The sequence below is a fragment of the Geotrypetes seraphini genome, chromosome 9, assembly GCF_902459505.1.
Source record: "Geotrypetes seraphini chromosome 9, aGeoSer1.1, whole genome shotgun sequence".
In the NCBI taxonomy this organism is placed as follows: Eukaryota; Metazoa; Chordata; class Amphibia; order Gymnophiona; family Dermophiidae; genus Geotrypetes; species Geotrypetes seraphini.
The window spans coordinates 153,653,771-153,675,970 of record NC_047092.1 but is presented as its reverse complement, the minus strand read 5'-3'; the positions used below and the strand labels follow the sequence as shown (position 1 = coordinate 153,675,970).

At 39.5% G+C, this 22,200-nt stretch overlaps 1 long non-coding RNA gene across 3 annotated transcripts in view; it reads right to left on the bottom strand.

Moving 5' to 3' along the window:
- Window positions 1-2,250: 2,250 nt before the first annotated feature.
- LOC117366362 overlaps window positions 2,251-22,200 on the bottom strand; it is a 520,534-nt gene continuing 500,584 nt past the window's right edge. For 2 of the 3 annotated variants that reach the window (XR_004540568.1, XR_004540567.1), the window contains 2 exons: window positions 5,424-5,837; window positions 2,251-3,034 (listed from right to left, as the gene is read on the bottom strand). This is a non-coding gene — a long non-coding RNA (uncharacterized LOC117366362). The remainder of the gene's footprint in view (window positions 3,035-5,423; window positions 5,838-22,200) is intronic. The other variant, XR_004540569.1, reaches the window with a different exon arrangement.

The window sequence follows — 22,200 nt, the reverse complement described above, 5'->3', positions numbered from 1 at the left end:
ATAAAATTTCTTAGAATGTTTAATTTTTTTTAATATTTAAATTTTAACATTTTCTATGTTACCGTAGAATCTCAGTTATCCGGCACCTGTGGGAATTGGTGGACACCGGATAACTGTTTTTCTGGTTAATTGAGAGTTTGTTAGAAGCCTTGTCCATTCACAAGTGCTAATCTTCAAGTCACCTTCTCGACGACCCAACAGGAAAAAATTATTATATTGAAGTTGTATTTTCAGATGAAAGATGTTCAGTTTTGTGGCCATCCAGTCCAGATTTTCTGGATGTGGCTAGGACCACATAGCTGTGTTGGAAGGAGTTCTTGAAATTGAAAGACAGGCTAAGAGCGATAGGACTATTTTTCCTCTACTTCTCCTGTAGGGAAAAATGCTTGAGTACCTGATTGTAAAAACTGCTTAGATAACCTTGATAGGCGGTATATAAAATCCTAATAAACTTGAAACTTGAAACTTAAATGTATGATAACATTGGATTACTTAAGATATATTTACTTTGATCCCACCCAGCTTGAAAGATTACTAATTGAAAAAGAAGCATCTGTTGAGGGGTAATGTGAGTGGACATAAGATAAATTTAGGACATGTTGAAGATGGGGGTGGGGTTTAAATTTAGGGCTCCTTTTGCAAAGCCATGCTAGCGGTTTTATCGCACGTACCGGATTAGCGCGCGCTATAGTGCGCACTAGCTGGAAATCTACCGCCTGCTCAAAAGGACACGGTAGCGGCTAGCACGTGCGGCAATTTAGCATGCGTTATTCTGCGCCTTAAGGCCCTAGCGCGGCTTTGTAAAAGGAGCCCTTAATTTCATGTATAATACAATACAATACAATCTCTATTTGTATACCTCTATGAAGTTTACAGCGGTTTACATAAGTGATACCAATTAAAAACAAGTGTTACAATATTTAGAAATTATTAGTAACAAATTCTTGAAATAGGTCTGTAGATCTTTTTTTAAATGTTTAAAATTAGATTACTGGTTAATATTAGTTGGTAATGCTTTCCACAGTTTTGCTGCTTGATATTCCCATATGGAGTTAAAAGTTTTATTATATTTAATGTTCCTAATGACTGGATACCAAAAAGTATCATTTTTGAGGTTCAAAGATGGGTTACTAGAAAATTTAATTATAATCAGGAGTTTCTCCAAACCGTATTTTAAATAGAATACAATAGAATTTATAAAGTATTTTCTCTTCTATAGGAAGCCACTGTAATTCATATAAATAAGGTATAATTTTTATCGTTTTCTTCAATCTGAAGATTAATCTAATGGCTGTATTCTGTGGTGTTTGGAGTTTTTTTTTTTAATTATAAATTTAGGACAATCTAAAAAAGTGACATTGCACTAGTCCAGTTTAGATCAAATTAAAGATTGTATTAACAGGTGGAATTGATAATTATCTAAGTACTTTCTAATCCTTCTAAGTTTCCAGAAAAGACTATTGATGTGGATTGTGACTATTTAGTATTTCATTTTGCATGAAATATATATATTATAAATGCAAAAGAAAAAAAAAATAATATAAATCTAGGAGTAAATTCTAATTGTCACCTACAAAATCAACACAGAAAAACATTGGCACTTGGCACCATTCTATAATCTTTCGGCATGGCTTATAGAGTCACCCCTAGTGTCCATCCGTATGGCCAAAATGTAAGTGCAAACATTTATTCCAATGAAAACCAGGCCTAAATGCCTGCCCCTAAGTTGTGCTTGGATCAGGCATATTCTATAATAGTGTGCGGTTGGGTCAGTAGAGTGGGGGTGGGTCAGTAGAGTGGGCAGACCTGATGGGCTATGGCCCTTATCTGCCATCATCTTCTATGTTTCTATGTAACTTTATGAATGCCCACGACCCGCCCATGCATCTCCCCGGCCACAGCCACCTTCTGAGATCTACACACTAGAATTTATACACACTACTTTAAAGAATACACTTAGAAAGCTGTGCATGTATGAATCACAGGGGAAAGATCAAAGTGATGCCAGCAAACCCCTTGTAGAAGATATGAGACGGTTATTAAATTGGAACACTACAAAACGTGCTTCATTGAGTCAAAATTCTTCATTAAGAAAACCTTTAAACCTTGCGTGTATATCTTTAAAATGTTACCAGGACTGAATTTGCATCAAATTTTCCATAATGCCAACACAGGATTTAAAAACAAAGTCATACATATTTAAAGCAGCACTGTAGCAAAATCAGCTTTAAAACAGTTACGCACCTGTGGAAAATATGGGGAATCAATCATATAACTAAATATAGGCTCTACTATCTTTGTGTTCAACTAGAACCACTGACTCTTAGTATCAGATTGTTGAATAAGAATTTTAATATCTGGTGACTCCCTAATTAAAATGGCAACCCCTTTCTTGCATTCAAGAGCTACAATGAGCGTGCTCCATCTCAAATCCAACTCACTTTAAGTTTTTTTTATTCTGGAAAAGACAAATGCATATCTTGTTTTAAAACAGTTACCTGAATGCACTCAATTGGAAAGGCATAAGCAGTTACCTGAATTTATAACGCTGATTGGATGCGTCACATTGACACACTCAGAACACACCCAGAACTGATGTATTCAAAACAGCAACTGGGGAGAACTCTCCGATGCATCTCATTACAGCTTAAACAGCAACCAACTGTGGAAAATTCTCTGATGTGTCTCATTACAGCATTGCCTTATGTTCCGGCAGCATTTGATTCTCCACACACAGTTGCTCCAAGTATTCATCATCATAGGATCCTTAGGGACCCCTGAGGAAGACACCTTCTCGAAACACGGACCGTGTTTGGTCCTGCGCCACTAGCCTTTTAGATCCTTTTGATTTTTATGTGGACTTATACCATTTATGTGGATTGTTTATTTGGAACTTGGCTTTTTTATGTACATTTGGAACTTCAATTAAAGTCCATTTTAGGATCATTGTCTCTCCACAGTGCTTTTTTGGTTTCTCTTGGATTCCCCGGGGTCGATTTTCTTTGATTTGTCTCATTACAGCATAAACAGCAACCTGGTATGATTAAAAAAAAAAAGTAATGGGTGAGAAACTGTGTGGGTGGGAACCTGGCCTTAGTAGGACTATCCAGAAGGCAATTGGTGGGTGGGAATTCTCTGGTGGGAATCAACTGGGTGGCTAGTCGACAGATATGGTTTGGGCATGGACTTAATTACATCTATATATAGGAGGAAGGGTGGTCTCAGGGTAATTATTACTGTTAAGTTTATAATTATCAAAATCTCAGTGATAGAATATGGGTCTGAAAGATGATTTGGTGGGGTGATTTAAATTTTGCCAAGGAAGCATAATGGTTATGCATTAGTCCTGCTTCCAGATCACTTGAGGAGGGCCGTGTTTTGTCAGAGCACTCTGTGTTCTCCTATATTCTGTGTGAAGAAGAAAAAAAAATCTCCTATCGTATACCTTCTCATAGTGAAAGAGAATAAGCATGGGGACTTGAAGACTTTTCTATTCACAGTGAAAAATTGACATGTGGCTTGAGGCAGATGTTAAATTTTTACCCATTATTGAGGCCACAGAAAATAGTGAGTGTGGATTGCATACCCTGCTACACCCTGTGGGCTCAGTAAAGCCCAATTTGCATATGATGCTCCTTCATTAACATATTAATGAAAGTGAATTTTCTTGCTTGCTAATTAATGTACTGAGGGAGCATTTTATGTCATTTCAAGACCTTAATAAAAATGACCCTTAAGGTGCACATTAAAGTTTGATGCATAGGCTTTCGTATCTAGAAATAAAAAGGGAGATTTAATTTATTTGGTAGTAAAACAGTTTAATAAAGAAATAACTGGAGCCATAAGAATGCAAAGACACGTAAGGAGAGGTTTATCTAGTAAAAAGAAGCAGAGACAACGTACAAGAAAAAGACTTCTTTCAATGGAGAGGAAGTGCTATAGTTAGAGGTCATGGTATGAGGCTCAAAATGGAGTAACATTATTGGAAATATTTATGGTAAAGTTCTGAATGCATGGAATGGTCACCCAGGGTAGTGGAGATTAAAATCGAAATTCAAGAAAAGAATTCAAGAAGAACTGGCACAAGCACAGAAGATCTTTTATTTTATTTTGTCAAACTTGAAACCCCACTTCATACAGGATGCCTAGGTCAGAAAAAGGAACCAAGAAAATGGATGGACAAGTAATCCCAGTAAAATGGAAAATGATGAAGCAGACACATTGGAAGTCAATTAAGGTTGTTAATTGTAGGAGATCACATAAAAGAATGCCCAACACGGTCATGTTTCCCCCCCCCCCCCCCCAACAGGGTTGCTTCAGAGGTGGTATTTGTACCTCAAAGTGTATTCTTTCCACTTCCCTCAGTGAAAAAGCCCGAGGTACAATTAAACCCATGAAGAACAGAGCATGCAAAACATCGGTAAAGACTCTGTTCAGTCCCTGTGCCAAATGGTTAATTAAATTTTGATCTTGGATCAGAGAACATAAAAACATAAGAGTTGCCGCTGCTGGATCAGACCGGTGGTCCATCCTGCCCAGCAGTCCGCTCACGCGGCGGCCCCCGGTCAAAGACCAGTGCTCTAAATGAGCCCAGTCTCGCCTGCATACATCCCAGTTTAGCTGGAACTTGTCCAGCTTAGTCTTGAAACCCTGGAGGGTGGTTTCCCTTACAACAGCCTCTGTAAGAGTGTTGCAGCTCTTCACCACTCTCTGGGTGAAGAAGAACTTCCTTAAGGTTGTATGGAATCTATCCCCTTTCAACTTTAGAGAGTGCCCTCTCGTTCTCCCTACCTTGGAGAGTGTGAACAGTCTGTCTTTATCTACTAAGTCTATTCTCTTCAGTATTTTGAATGTTTCGATCATGTCTCCTCTCAGTCTTCTCTTTTCAAGGGAGAATAGGCCCAGCTTCTCTAATCTCTCACTGTACAGCAACTCATCCAGACCCTTAACCATTTTAGTAGCTCTTCTCTGGACCCTTTCGAGTAGTGTCCTTCTTCATGTATGGCGACCAGTGCTGGACGCAGTACTCCAGGTGAGGCGTTTCGATTGGCTCAGGTGATGCTTTGGGGATATGGGTTTTCATCGGGGCTTCAGGTTGTGATTAGGCAACTGGGGTGGATTTTGATAAGCAGGTTTTTGGGGGTGAGGGGAACATTTATGAAAACAAAATGATAAAACCTGAAAATGATACCTGAAGTCAAACAAGATGATTTTTTTTTTGCCTGCATACCCCTACCAGATAGTACCACTAAATATTACCAGATTGCCTAACCAACACCACTTATTCAGAAAGCAGTACTTGATGTCTATATAGGTTATTTTTAAATACTGACCTGTTCAATTTCCATCTAACAGATAAATGAGTCTATTACTAAGCTGCAATGAGCACTATTGCATGCATACTGCAGCAAAAAATGTCTTACCCTGGGGTGCGCTTAGGCATCCAACAGTAATTATGGCATGTGCCCTTGTTGCCCTTCTTCTTAGGTGCCATCGACTTGTGCTCGAGTCCTAGCGACTTGATGAATTACAGATCTAAAAAGAAATCGGTTTTGTGCTAGTCCAGTATGGTGCTCCAGTATCATCCCCATGGTTGATTTCAACATATCTAGCCATCTGATTGCAGGTCACCCTCTTCGCCTAGTTCCTTCAGTCTTACCAAACAAGATGTCCTTCTGCAATGGTCTTTCTCTTCTGACAGTATGACCAAAATAAGACAGTTGTAACTTCATTTGGACTTCTAGTGATATAACCAGTTTGATCTCTTCCAAAATCAATTTGTTAGCTCTTCTAGTGGTCCATGGCATACATAAAATCCTTCTCCAATACCATGATACCTACATATTAAAAAAAAAAAAAAAAAAAAAATGTGGTATAAAGATAGACATCCTGGCAATCTGGGTGTCCCAATGACCTAGAAATCCAGATAAAGGATTTTAAATATATATATTGCTAAACATATGTTGGTTTGTCTTTCAAAAATAGATATTTTCTTACTGCCAACTTTGGATGTCTAGCGCCATGCGTCCAAATCAGACTTAGACGTATGTTTTGAAAATGTTCCTGCATGCGTGAGAGTATGACCCGCATTAAGATGCACTAAGGCCACTTTTTACTGCAGTTTGGTAGAATGACCCAATAGATAACTAATAAAAGGCTCCTTTTACAAAGCTGTGGTACAGGTTTCTTCCGTGGGCCAGTGAGGTAAATGCGCCGACGCTTATAGGAATTCTATGAGTGTTGGAGAATTTACCTCGCTGGCCTGCAGTAGAAACTTGTACTTCAGCTTTGTAAAAGCCAGCGAAAGATTTAACACAGGCATGGTAAAATCAGAAAGCTTTTTAACTCCATAACAAATGAGTGACTGCATTCTGTATGCATTGGACAAGAGTGTACGCTCTTGACAACATGAAAAAAAAAAATAAATAAATAAAATCATTTCAGGGTTTTCCTTTTCTATCATTCTTTTTTCGCAATGTTATTAACATTTCATAAGAACACACATCCCCAGGTCTCACTACATAGCTTCCAATTAATCAGTAGCCTGTGGCCAAACCTGGATAGAAGCCATTGTTTGAACAGATTTTTAAAGAACAAATAATTTAGCTCACTGGAAACTTTCCAACTAAGGGAACCTGAAACTCACACAAGGACTAAGGTTTTCTACATGGAATTAAACTGAGCAGGCTAGATAGGACCTGCAGGACCCTTCTCTGGGTAAGAGGCAATTTTTCAATTACCCAACATCTCAAGTTTTCAAATCTATGACCACATTGGATGCAGTGAGCAACCATGGGAGCTGTTAATTTTCGAGTATTAAGACAACTTTTATGTTCAGTTATTCTTACAGTTAAAGTCCGTGATGTTTGACCTATATATAATAGGTCACATGGACATTGAATTGCATAAACGATATTCATAGATTGACATGAAGACGAGTGATGTAGAATATAATTCTTACCATTGTTAGGATTAATAAAATTACAAACAGTAACCATTATGTTGCAATTTGAGCAGTGGCCACACGGCCTGTGTCCAAATATGGTGTTTAAATCTTCATCTATAAATTTTTCTTTAGAAGTATGACATAACAGATCACTCAGATTCTTATTTATTGCCTCTTACCCAGAGAAGAAGAGACATCAGAAGAGTGTTGTGGCAGAAGGAGCAACAGTGGATCAATCGATTACAGACTTTGGAACCGTTGGGTCTAAATACAGCTTATGAATGGCAACCTTTTCTCTGAATTTGAGTATTATCATTTAACTCTTCATTGGTGATTGTTTTGTGTTTTTTTATATGCCGATGTTTAGCCTATCACGCATCACGTTTCGTGATGACGTTATGACGCCCGGTTCGTTTTGTTTTTTATTCGAGCCGGGCGCGTCTCACAGTCCCAGTACCATTTCGAGAGGAGCCGGCCTCACTACCATTGGATTGTAAGAAGCAAGGAGACATTTGAAGATGGCATATATCCCCTGAAGTAGCCCTTTCCAGGCGAAACAGAAAGTCTTTTCTTTCGGGATTAGGAGTTGCAAGCCTCTTTTGAAATTTCACACCTTCAGATGAGTGTATTTTTTCCTAGATTGTGATTTTGTGCTCCATGCCTCCAAAACTGCTTACATAAGTGAAACTGAGCTGTAGCCCTCGCTATTAATCTAGTTAAGTTTGGGATTCTGGTCACCAGTTTTTGACACGAATAATACATGGAATTTGGTGCTCACAGCTGTCATTATTATAAAAAAAGCTTTTGAAAAAAATGCGATTCTGTATGAATGGACATGAGTGATTTATCTACTTATTTATATGTATGCGGAGTTTTTTTATAAACCCGTGATGATGTGTTGAGGGTTGGGTACTTGTGTAGTCCCAGCCTCCCACAATTGAGGTTTATTTTTCTCCGTTATATTATGATTTTTCATACAGCTTGTGTTATTGTCAGCAACTTTTGTATACGTGGCTTGAATGTTTCCCTGCTATTAACTATATTCTACAATATGTACCTTACTTCTTTCCCTGCCATGCCGGCATTTTCTGCATTATATTGTAAATGTTTTCTGTCTTTATCTGTTTTTAAGTCCATTATTCTAATTTGTATTTATCTGTATCCCATGTATTAGCTCACCTTGTTGTGAACCGCCTAGAACTTTTTCAGTATGGCGGTATATAAGAATAAAATTATTATTATTATTTCCTCTTAAATCTATACACTATACATATACTTTTAACATCAGTAAAGCCATATTTTCAACCACATACCTAAAGTTCATCAAGTTGTCAGTATTATCTGTAATGCAAATGATGATAATTCTACATCAATAAAAGAAAAAAAAAATTCTCGAGGCAAAGGACCACATTTCTTATTTCCAGAATATGCTTGAATGGTTGGACATAGGAACTTCCCCTACCTTCTTACATGTACCATATATGTTTTTCACGTCACCTTATTAAACGAACAAGAAGCAACTGCTGATAAATGATCATTTAGTCAATTAAAGCCTCTTCCCGTTATTATCCAACTCAACATACAAAACAAAAACCATCAATGAACACCATCTGAAGCTCATGTATACAGGAGATAACATCACAGAAACACTCTAACCCTGTAATGTTACCTTTACTAAAGTCCATACCGTAGCTCATATATTGTACTATAACACCATTACTAAAGCCCATACATTGGAAGAGTTAAAGTAAGACTGACATCGTAGCTCATGTATTGTATTGTAACACCATTACTGAAACTTATCTATCGTAGCTCATATATTGTAACACCATTACTGAAGCTCATGTATCATAGCACCATTATATAAGCTCATGTTAACTGCTCTGAATTGACTCCCCAGTCATTAGTAGCAGTATAGAAGCTTTTGATAAAAAATGTCATCCGCAAACATTGATTCAGATTGGCTTTATTGTACAAAGGAAAATGCCGAAAAGGATATCATTGAGAACTCTTTGTGTGCCCCATACTTTAGCATACATTAAAAAGAGGGCTTTCTACTCAATGTCACATAGGGAGGAAAATTCTATAAATGATGCCAAAAAATGGGCACCAGAAAAGATTGGCACTAATTGCTATTCTATAAAGGCCGTGCATCTTTTATAGAATGGTGCTTAGTACTGATTCCCACATCCAGCTCTGGGCACCAGACTCATGCCTGCTGAAAGCTGGGTACAGAGATCCATCATTCTAGAACACTGTGCCAGCGGCATAATGAGGAAGGGAGGCACCTGGGATGGTGGCGCCTGGCATCACTGCACTGAGTGCCCCCTACTCTTTCCTGCCCTGCCGAGCACCCCCCCTCACACACACACACACACACACATACCTCTGAAATGTTCGCTGGCACAAGTAGCATCTTCCATCTCCTATTCGCACTGGCCTCGGCTCCCTTATGATGTCATGTCCTGGTCCTATGACCAGGGAATGATGTCAGAAGGAAGCCAAGGCCGACATGAGCAGAAGGTGGAAGATGCGCTGAACATTTCAAGAGGTACGAGGGAGTGGAGAGGAGGAGAGGAGAGGCACTGGATCCCCCATCACGATTGTGCCATCCCCCGCTCTCCCTTACTATGTCATTGCACTGCATGCAACATTTTGGAATGCCCCTGACCCACGGCCACATTCCCTTTGGGGTTGGGTGCAATGGGATTTAGATACCCAGTGTTATGGAACAGCACACAGCCATATGCACCTGCAAATCCTAACTGGTGCCAATTAACATCAGTAATTGGTTGTGAGCATCCTATTATTACTCATGCGTAGCTCTTTAGCCAATTAAATTGTGTGAACAGTGTGACAAATCCAGTGCTGCTGCTGGTGTGTCACCATTTAAAAGAATAAAGAAAAGCATTCCAAAAGTGGGAAAAGCTCACCAGGACCTTGACCCTGACTTGCGGACAGGTGAGGCTGCCTATCCAGACACAGTTTCCTCAGAACATGACCACTGGCAAGATAGCTCATTTACCTCTAAAGAGAAAGCTATGGTTAGACAGCACACAAAACCTTCCAAAGTTTCAGTAAGAAAGCAGGCTCAGTTCCCTGTAATCAGGAGAGGCAGCAGTTTGCAGGTTGGTCAAAGGGGGAGCCAAAGAGAGCTATGGCCCATTCCAGCCCCATGTAGGTTTGGGCGGGGCTCTCACAAACAAAAGGCAGAGTCTCAGACAGAAAAGGGGCCAGAGAGTAGAGAATGACATGGGGACACATTTCCCCCCATCCCCGCGGGAACTCATTTTCCCGTCCCGTGCCTGCAAATTCTTTTCCTGTCCCTGTCCCATTCCTGCCAGCTCCGTCCTCATCTGCACAAACACTTTAAAATCATATGTGTTTGAGGCTTATGTGGCTAAGACAAAGCTTACAGGAATGGAGCAGGGACAGGAACAAAGACAAAACCCACGGGGAGGGTACGGGGAAATTGAGTTCCTGTGGGGATGGGGAAAAATTTGTCTTTTTGTCATTCTCCAGCAGAGAGATAAGTAGGAACAAGGAGAACAGAAGGACCTGCCATGGGGCAAATCCCAGCCTGAGCTAAAGCCAGACATAGAGATGTTGGAACTGGATGAATCTGCTCCGTTGCCTCTAACAGAGCTCTCAAGCATAGAGAAGTGTATAGAAGTGCCAGGGGAGCTGACTCCTGAAGATGAGCTGTTTGAGCCTATGGACTTGCTTGTGTCTGAAATTTTCATTAACATAAGAGAGACTTTCTTGAACTGAAAAGACTGTGATAAGGACAGAGGTATGTTTCATTATTGCTCCAAACTGAAAGCAACAGAGTTTTTGGTGTTTTTTTGGGGGGTGGGGGTGGGGTTGGAGTTTGTTTTTGGACTTAAAACTGCTGGCTTAAAACTGTTTACACAAGTGGTGGAGGAGCCATAAGGCTGTGGTTAAAAGGACTGTTTAAATGTGTGTGTTTTTGGTCCCAGTTTTTGCCTTTTTGTTTATTTTCAGGGGGACTGAAAAATATAACCTGCTTGACAACAGAACAACTCGTAGGAACTTTATGATAATGTTTTTTTTTTTCCTTTTGAACCCTGCTTGATTTCAGTTTGTTTTTTCTTTTGAAAGAAGATGATGGCAAAACTGGAACTAAGCACAAGTGCCCCACCCTATAGGGGGCAGCGGCGACAAAATGGCCGAGGCCGTTGTCTAGGGGAGGGGGAGGAAAGGGAGGTAGAGAGGGGGAGAGGGGGGAATTGAGGTAGGGATAAATAGGGCCAGGAAGGGGAAGCCAATCAGGGTCAGGGATGTAAGAATGGGGGGGCGGGGTGAGCAGAGGGAGGTGACCCGAACTGTGGTGGAGGCCACAGTTCAGCCCTCGCCATGGGAGCATCGCGGCGTTGAGGAGGACACCCCAATGCCTAGGGAACCTGGCCTGCTCGTGCTCACCAGTTCTCCTTTGTAAAAGGAGCCCTAAGTGACTTGCCCAGTGTCACAAGGAACAACATTGGATTTGAACCCACAACCTCAGGGTGCTGAGGCTGTAGCTCTAACCACTGCGCTACACAATACTATGGCTAGACAATTAACTGATAGTCTAATGATTCCTTCTCAAACTCCACCTACCACACACTCCACCCATATCTAATCTAAAATGTTTCTAATTACTCAACATGTATCTCCTTAACTTCTCAACAATTCTTATGTAATTCTTATGACAATTCTTATGTAATGTTACAATTCTTGTAACCTGACAACTCTTGTGTTTAAGTTTATTATTAGGATTTTATATACCGCCTATCAAGGTTTTCTAAGCGGTTTTACAATCAGGTACTCAAGCATGTGTAATCCGCCTTGAACTGCAAGGTAATGGCGGATTACACTAATGTAATGTAATTTAAACCTAGCATGACACGAATATACAGAGAGATTACCAATCAGTAAGTAGAATGAACTTAACAATAATAATATTAAGTCAGGTTGTCATATTCAGGTAGCTTTGTTGATACAAATAATTTTTAAAGGTCAACTGGTTCATCAAACGATTGTGTTACATTATTTATTGTAATTCTCATTTTTGCAGGATAAAAGCGGCCATATTTGGCATTGATCTGTTTTAAACCAGGCCGTGGGGATGGCCAACTAGAGGCAATATTCAATGACACTATCCAGTTAAGTGCCACTGAATACTGGCAGCTGGCTACCTCAACGGGGTTTAACCAGTCAGAAGCCTCTCCCACATGGTTAAACCCCTTTGAATATTGACACCATAGTGGTGTTTGCTTTCTTAGTACTGTAGTCAACTTTTCAAAGTGATTTTTTTTCATGCTATACTTAACTCCTGGGAATAATAAGATAGAGAACCGATGAATACGATGAAGTAGGCTTCAAAGATCCATCTACTACCTTTCCTCACTCCAGTACAAAAGTAGGTTAAAAAGGAAAGTAGAGACCAATTTACATCTGACTCATTGATATCAGCTAAGTGTTACTTGAGCAAATGAAGAGTGTTAAGCAACTAATTGGTTCAGATGAAAGGAAATGAGATTCTTGACAGTATTCATTAAAAATGACGGTGAATAAATGTATAGCAATGAAAAACGTGATGGAAGTGAAGCTGCATGAAAACATTATACATATATTCTGTATTTTATACAAAACATCTACTTAAATCATTGGGGAAATTCTGTTTTATTTCCATTTAAGGGCAAAAACATCACATATTTTTAAGACTGACACCTTTCACATTTATGTATTTACATTATTGCAACTCAACTTACCTGGGGTTTCTAAGACCACTTTAAATTTCATGGGAGAGCGAGTTATCAGTACGCAAGTATATTAAACTGACAGAGGCAATAATTTAAGCCATTAACATTGTTCCCTCACAGTCTCACTGGTTATATGTTTTATTAACCTGCTATTGTTAAAGATGTAGGAATATTTCAGAGTACTGTATTACATATTAATCTCATAAATCTCTGCTACAGTTTATATGAAAGATAAATATTTTACATAACAGCTCAGGCACAGCAAAATAAGACAGCAGAGTGCTAAAGTCATAATGATATATTGGTTCTAATCATGACCTCAACATTACAATCAAATCATTATGCTTAATTTTCAACACAACATAGGTATTTGCAAAGTCGATGGGTATTGTAACTCTGAGGACTTCACACCAATTCACTACAAACTGGATCATCCATGAAGCCCAGCATTCTGCTTTCAATTATGGCCAATCCTCGTTATAAGCACCCAGTAAGATCTCCAAAGCATCTTGAGTCTATACTGCTTACACCTAAGAATACCCAGGGCTGATCATTGTTTTAACACCCTCCTCCTCTATATGAAAAAAATTTTTTGTAATAATTCATGAGTCATACAACAAAAGAGTACCTAGGAAAAGGCAGCATCTTAAGCACTGTAGTAAACACTAGAACATTGTAAAACTAAACAAGCCAGATTGTTGTTAGATGTCATTGACTCGTGACTGAGTCCTTGCGACTTGATGAATTGTGGATCTAAAAAGAAATCGGTTTTGTGCTAGTCCGGAAAGGTCCTCCAGCTTCATCCCCATGGTTGTTTTCAATGTGTCCAGTCATCTGATTGCAGGTCGCCCTCTTCGCCTGGTTCCTTTGATCTTCCCAAACATGATGTCCTTTTCCAGTGATCTCTCTCTCTTCTGATGGTGTGACCAAAATAAGACAGTCATAACTTCATCATTTGGACTTCTAGTGACATAACCGGTATGATCTCTTCTAGAATCGATTTGCTAGTTCTTCTGGCAGTCCACGGCACGCCTAAAATCCTTCTTCAGCACCAAAACTCAAATGAATCAGTCTTGTTTCTGTCTTGTTTCTGTAGTGTCCAGCTTTCATATAATTGACCACTGAGAAAATGAGTGCATGGCCAAGTCTGATCTTTGTTTGGAGTGTTACCTCCTTGCCTTTGAATACTTGAAGCCAGATTAGTACAGATCAATCCTTCACTGTGATGCGAACAAAAAACCATATCTTTTTCATACACACAGAACATAGATGTGCCTTAGTCTAGTATGGAATAAGTAATCATACACTAAAAACAGAAATATGTAGAGGTGGAGGTGTAGCTTCCATCATCAAATCCAACCTCAACCAAAAAATTAATAGATGCTATCACACTAAACACACTTGAATGCCTCATATTTTCAGTAGGACACAATATAAATTTTACAATAGCCCTGATATACAGAGCTCCCCATTCACTGATGGCCATCCTAGATGAACTTCTAGCCATCCTTGGCAAGATGACAATCTCTTACAACCGGATCACCATCCTAGGAGACTTTAACTTCACAAACTACCCAAATGAGACCAGATCCCCAGTGGATTTCCTCCTATCACTATCTGATCATGGCTTCCACCAAATAGGCTCTTCACCGACCCACTCAGTGGGTTATGTCCTAGACCTAATATTCATCCAAAATGACTCATCTATCAACACAACAACCACCAACTGCTCCATCAAACCACTACCCTGGTCTGACCACCATATTATCACATTCAACCATCATACATGACAAATCAATCAACACCTAAGAAGCAACTACATCAGAAGAATGTCTCAGAAGAATGTCTATAACAATGACTCAATTAACCTAAAGAATCTCTCCTCAAGCCTTTCTAACCTAGCAAGAACATTGAACTCAAACCAAAAATCCATCAATGAAGTGGCCACAACCTGGCACACCTAAGTAAAAAAAACCTCTACAAGGACCTAGCCTCAGTCAAAGAAATTAAATGCTACTCTTACAACCTTGGTCCACTGACAACCTAAGAACTAAGAATGTAAGGAAATAAGGAAAGCAGAGAGAAAATGTCACAAATCCAGGCTGAATGGTGACAAATTCAACTGGAGGAAACTACATGGGAGTGGCTTTAGGTATCTAGCCAATTAGAGTCTTAGGCTACTCCCAGTGCATCCAAGAATGTACTGGGAAGAAGGCTTAAGACTCCAGTTGGCCCAGTTCCTAAAGCCTCTCCTGTGGGAGGGGCCTTAGGCGTCTGGGCCTATCAGGGCTTTAGGCCCCACCCCGAAAAGAGAAAACCCATAATTTTGATGAGACAGGTCTGCTGGCCAGAGGGTCTTGGTATCCCTCTGGCTGGCCTTGCTTTTAAAGGTAGGGGGGGCCAGATGGGATTTGGGAGGTAGGTGTCAGAGTTTTGGGGGTGGGGGGTTCTGGTGCTCATGGGTTTGGGGAGGGTACTAGCTGGAGGGAGTGGGCATCTTTCCTGTCATGGACAATGTGGGGGGTTTCAGGGGTTCCCTGCTGCCGCTCAGCTGATCATGGCAGGGAGATTCCCATGCCGTGATCATCTCAGTGACAATGCAATACTTAAACAATGTCTGTGATATGGACGCTGGTTAGAGAATCGGGGGTTAGGCGGGGTTAGGCATCTGTCCATTAGGACAGATGCAATTTTATATAGGACGCCCATATTTAATTTTTAAAAGCCACTTAGGTGGCTGCTGAGACTGGGTGTCCTATATAGAATAAGGCCCCAAGTATCTGCTAATCCAGAACAATTGAACTGGATGCATCTCACGGTACCCTATTGCCTTAGTCTTCTGTTCTTTGTTGTTAATTGGTATATGTGCTATTGGTAACTGTTATGTATGATACCATGCAACCCGTTCTGGGCTCCTTGGAGAGGATAGGATATAAATCAAATTAAATAAATAAGTGCATACTAAGCATGGACCTACAAGCCTAAAAACCAACTTTTCACAATGATTGTGGGTGCTAAATCCAATGGAAATTACCCCTCCTTGGATAAATACTGTAGTCAAAAAGATTGTTCAATATTTGGGAAGTTTAAGCACCCACAGTATCCAAAGATCTGGCTCCTGTGCCTACAAGGACTGGGAGGAAAGGGTGACTGAAAATTGGCTTTCCCATAACTCTTGCTCACTTTTAATCAGAGAAACCCATCTCTTTCTTTATCAAGGTAAAATATTGTACTGTATCACCTCTGATTTTCTACATATATAGCAACAAGCAAAAAACAAAAGGAATTGACCCCAAAATATCCACAAAGAAGAAAATCCAGAGAAAACAAAAAAAAAACCTCTCTGGAGTGACGATGTTCCTAAATGGACTTTATTTGAAAGTGTCAAAGTTCCAAAGGTACACTGAAATCATCCACATAAAATAATTCCATCCACATAAAAATAAATCATCCACATAAGAGCCTTAAAGGACCTAGTCCGCTAGGGATACAGGACCCAACACGGTCCGCGTTTCGACAAAAAGTCTTCTTCAGGGGTCCCTGGATGATTTCAGTGTACCTTTGGAACTTTGACACTTTCAAATAAAGTCCATTTAGGAACATCGTCACTCCACAGAGTTCTTTTTGGCGTTTTTTGGGTTTTTCTACATATATAACTATAAATATGTATGATATATTTCCATATTATCAATCCAATATGAATATGCAATTTGTATGTTAATTGCTAGAAAGACAGACCTGTACCTGGTTATGAGAAATGTCAAATCTGCATTCCATAGAGAGATACAATGATATGCAATTTATGTTCATCTGTTTCAGAGGACAACACATATATTGCTCTATTATTTACAAAAATTATCAGGTGTGTCTCTGGATGCTAAAGAAATCAAATGAAAGGCAGATAAAATAGTGTCTAATACTCTCTATATTTTGTCATAATTATTTTATTGTAGTTTTAGAACAAGGTAAAGAAATAAGCATATCATAAGAACATATAAACATAAGAGTTACCATACTTGGATAGACCAAAGATCCATCAAGCCCATCACCCTGTTCCTAGCTGTGGACAATCTAGGTCAAAAATACCTGGCAAAATCCCATAGAGTAAAACAGATTTTAAGCTGCTTAACCTAGGAATAACCAGTGGATTTTTAAGAGTCTTACTCCCTGTTTTACTAAGGTATGCTAAGTGTTTTAGTGCGCGTTTAGCGCATGCTAAATCTATGCGTGCACTAACCGCTAATGCGTTCATAAACTAACATGCATGCATTAGCGTACACTAATATTTAGCCCTTAATAATAGCTTATGGACTTTTCTTTATGGAAATTATTCAAACCTTTTTTTAAAAAAAAAACAAAACCAGAGTTTAATTGCACATTAAGGGGGAAATTCTATAAGAGTTGCCTAAAGTTAGGTGCCAATCTTGTTTGGTACGATTTACAAGACATGGCTTAAAAAATTCAAAAATTCAATTTTGTTAATTTAATTTTTTTTACTATCTCCCCCCCCCCCCCCTCAATAGTGGTTGTCGTGTGGCAAATGCTCTGACACCTTTTGAATCCCTATGAGCATTGGCATGATTACCGCGGCCTGTTACGATAATCCCTTTTGTAAAAGGAGGCCTATGTTTCTTTTTTCTAACACTTAAGAAATATTGTCCAAATCATTTTAAATTTCATTTTAAATTTCTTCATAATGATTGATAGAATTCTTGAAAGCACTGTAATATTTCAGATCTGGATTTAAGATATTTCAGATCTGGATTTAAGATATTGCACCAACTGATGTCCACACCTGTTGATCATTTAGATCAGGGGTGTCCAACCTGTGGCCCAAGGGCCGCATGCGGCCCCATGAAGTATTTTGTGTGGCCCCAGTCGAGGGCGATGCAGTGTTTTCCTCTGCTGCCCCTGGGTGTTTACCATCTTGCCGGCTCCCTCCTGTGTCTTGCAGCAGCATTTGAAAGTTTGTGCGGACCCATAAACAATTTTTGGGCTAATGCGGCCCAGTGAAGCCAAAAGGTTGGACACCCCTGATTTAGATGAAGGAGTAAAGGATTGTTATGCTTATGTTTTCATTATATTATGACAACCCTGATGTTTATTTTATTTGCTTTTTATGTATTTATTTTATTATTTTATTATCATTATATATTTCAATTGTAATGACATATTTAAATTTAATAAAATATTTTGGGGAAAGAAAAAGAAAAGAAATATTGTCAATTACTGCAACTATGTTTGATCATTCAAAACCAATGAACGCAAAATCCAGTTGTGAATAAAGACTGATACTCAGCTGGGGTGATTGACTTATGAAATTAAACACACCAGTCAGAATTAAGATCTATAAAGTCACAAACCAAAGATAAATCAGGTGACCCTAAAAAATGGAATGCTTAAACATGATAGAATGAATCATGATGTTGCTAATATGAAGAAACAAGACCTAAGCATCTAGGGACCAAATGGTCATGTATCTACGACTCTCAAATACACCAGCAGTCTGACAAACCTCCTTTAAAAATATATACAGTGTTCCTCCGTGAATTTGAGATTCGCGGACTCAGTTACTCGCGGTATTTTCTGGCTGCCTCTTCCGGTCAGAAAATACAGGGAATGAGTCTGCGAATCAGCCTTCTGCACAGTTGATTCCTCCTCCTCTCCCCCCGGTCAGCCAATCAGTCTTCTGCACAGCCGATTCCTCCTCCTCTCCCTCCTGGAGCATACCAGGTATGATTTACTGCACCTGCTGACGCCCCAGCTACAATCTCCTGCCTTTTTACAGACTCAAAACTGCATTTGCGGTTTTTCAAAATTCACGGGTATTCCTGGAACGGAACCCCCACAAATTTTAGGGGAGTACTGTATATAATCAGCAGAATTATCCATTTACTTAATGCTGATGAATATGTCCAAACAGTAACTACCACCAGAAATGATTAATTTAATTTAGGCCTGCAACATGGCAGGCTTAAATTGAATAGATAACATCCATTTTAATGGTTGGATATTGCTTCTAAATGGATACTTTTTGAACCTGCCTCCACTCCCCCTACCTTGCCCCTTTTTATATGAATACTAATTGGCCAATTATAGCTAGTGATATTAAAGATACACTACCAAGTCAGCATTCACTAACGCTGTAAAGCGCATTATTTAAAGGAAGTCCAATTTTATGCAATGAGTCCTAGATACATATAGCATGCACTAATCGCATTACAGTATGCTAATTTGGTAGCACACTTTAATGACTTCATATTTTCAATATAACTTTAAAATATACCTGGATAAGTAAGTTGGGGTCCTTTGATTAAGGCGCGTTAACCGATTTAGCATGCGCTACAGATTCGCACACGCTAAATGCGAAGGCATCCATTATATTCTATGGGCACCTTAGCATTTATCATGCACTCAATCAGTTAGCACCCCTTAATGTGTTTGCTACCTGCCAGCATACATATAATACCTCTGAAAATTGACTCCAATATGTTGCACAGGATGTCTCAGTAAACAGGAACTATCTAGTGTAGTTTAAAAGTAGCTTTCCATCATACTAAATTTCATTTTCTACACATTCCCTAGAATTTCTCATTACTACAGTGACCTCTTCTGGGTACTTAAAAACATATAACTGCAAACATAAAGAGAATAACTTTGCATCTGCCATTATTTCCTAGTGCATTCTTTTCTAATTTAATAGAAACATAAAATGGAGTCTGGACTCAACTGGGCAGATTTCCTAACAGAAGATCAGGTTGATTAAGATATATTAGACCAGAGAACAAGCATAAATTAAAAGACAAGTATCCTGACTGGCAGCACCAAAGCAGACAACAAAAGAAAAAAAACATTAAGAGATTAGATTGCTAGTTGAGTCAATCCGTCTAAATCGGTGTTTCCCAGGTCATTCCTGGAGTATGGCCTTGCCAGTCAGGTTTTTAGGATATCCACAGTGACTTTGCATGCAACTGATTTGCAAATACTGACTCCATTACATACAAATCTCTTTTGTGCATATTCATTATGGATATCCTGAAAACCTGCCTAATATACTGGTGCCTACTTCTAGGATGCCTAAGTATGCCTAGAAGCCGCTAGGTGGGATTCTATAGATGGTGCTTAATGGTTGATTGACAACTGCGCCAAGTGGTGTTTACAATCTAGACGCTGCTAGGTGCCATTTATAGAATCTAGCCTTTAATCTATATATATAAAATCGGAGGTATGTATGTGTGTGTGTATGTGCCGCGATCACGCAAAAACGGCTTGACCGATTTGAACGAAACTTGGTATGCAGATCCCTCACTACCTGGGGTGATATGTTCTGGGGGTCTCGCGGCCCACCTGCACACATGGGCGGAGCTACAAACAGAAAATCAGATTTCACCCATTCATGTCAATGGAAAAAATGTAAAAAGCTGCCATTCTCACAGTAATTCAAAAACGGCTTGACCGATTTGAACGAAACTTGGTATGCAGATCCCTCACTACCTGGGGTGATGTGTTCTGGGGGTCTCGCGGCCCACCTGCACACGTGGGCGGAGCTACAAACAGAAAATCAGATTTCACCCATTCATGTCAATGGAAAAAATGTAAAAAGCTGCCTTTCTCACTGTAATTCAAAAACGGCTTGACCGATTTGAACGAAACTTGGTATGTAGATCCCTCACTACCTGGGGTGATATGTTCTGGGGGTATCGCGGCCCACCTGCACACGTGGGCGGAGCTACAAACAGAAAATCAGATTTCACCCATTCATGTCAATGGAAAAAATGTAAAAAGCTGCCATTCTCACAGTAATTCAAAAACGGCTTGACCGATTTGAACGAAACTTGGTATGCAGATCCCTCACTACCTGGGGTGATATGTTCTGGGGGTCTCTCGGCCCACAACTCTATGTTGCTTGCTCAAGGGTGGGTTCACCCAAGAATTTATATGTTCTTGCTCCAGGAGGTGAAACTAAAAATGTTGTTTATAATCACGTTTTGCGTTAGTTGTATTGTATTCATTTTGTCAAATATTTTACATTATAATTGAATATTGTACTTTTTATTAAGCTGTAAAAAAATAATTTCATTCACCACTATAAAGTATCTTTATTTGAATCCATTTACAGTGTTATTGCTATAATTAAATACCCGTGCAACGCCGGGGCATCAGCTAGTATTTTTATAAACAATAATTGCTGAAGGGCTGTCGGGTAAGATTTGCCTGTATTGCAGATTTTGGTATCATCCACAAAGAGTAAGATACCCAGGATGGTGTGAATAACATGAAGAAACACCTGGCGAAGCTTGGAGAATGGTCTGAAATTTGGCAGCTAAAATTTAATGCTAAGAAATGCAAGGTCATGCATTTGGGCTGCAGTTTAGGGGGTGAAGAACTTATGTGCACAACGGAAGAGCGGGACTTGAGTGTGATTGTATGTGATGATCTTAAGGTGGCCAAACAGGTTGAAAAGGTGACGGCAAAAGCTAGAAGGATGCTAGGTTGCATAGGGAGAGGTATGGCCAGTAGGAAAAAGGAGGTATTGATGCCCCTGTATAAGACTTTGGTGAGACCTCATTTAAAATATTGTGTACAATTCTGGAGGCCACATCTTCAAAAAGATATAAAAAGGATGGAGTTGGTCCAGAGGAAGGCTACTAAAATGGTACGTGGTCTTTGTGATTAGGAGTATGGGGACAGACTTAAAGAACTCAATCTGTATACTTTGGAGGAAAGGCGGGAGAGGGGAGATATGATAGAGATGTTTAAATATCTACGTAATATAAATGTGCATGAGTCAAATCTAAACTAAACCTTACAGCCTCTTTTACAAAGCCATGCTAGCAGCTGCCGTGCGGCAACAGCCCCGAAGCCCTTTAAATCTCTATGGGCTTGGGGCCATTAGCGCAATGCAGCCACTAGCGCGGCTTTGTAAAAGAGGCTGTTAGTTTTATAGACCGAGTCATCAACCTAGAGGAGCTTGGCTCGGTTAACAATAATGTAAAACATAATACATAAATTTGACAAGGAAAAGTAGACTGAAAGAGTTAATTTCCAAAATGTTTAGCAAACAAAAAAGTTTTCTGAACTTTCCGGAATAAAGCAAAAGAACCTAAACGTCTTAATGTAAGCGGTAAAGATTTCCAGAATTTGGTTAATTTAAAAGCAAAAGAATAACTAAATTTCTTAAAGGTTTTGTTTTTACCACTGAGAGAGGGAAATGTAAGTTTTAATTTTTGAGCACTATGAACATTCCAGTCTAAAGGAATCAAAGTGGCAAAAATGCCTAATAGGATCTTAAATGCAATACAAATGTACTTAAATTGAATTCTGAGATACACTGGAAGCCAATGTAATTCCTTGAGCAGAGGGGGCACCTGCGTTGATGTTGTTTGTGCTTATTCCAGTTTTCATCCGTTTTTGACCTTTTCCATTCCTTAAACGAAGTTTTCTTGTCTCTGCTTCCTTCACCTCTACAGTGAGCCACGCCGGTTCTTT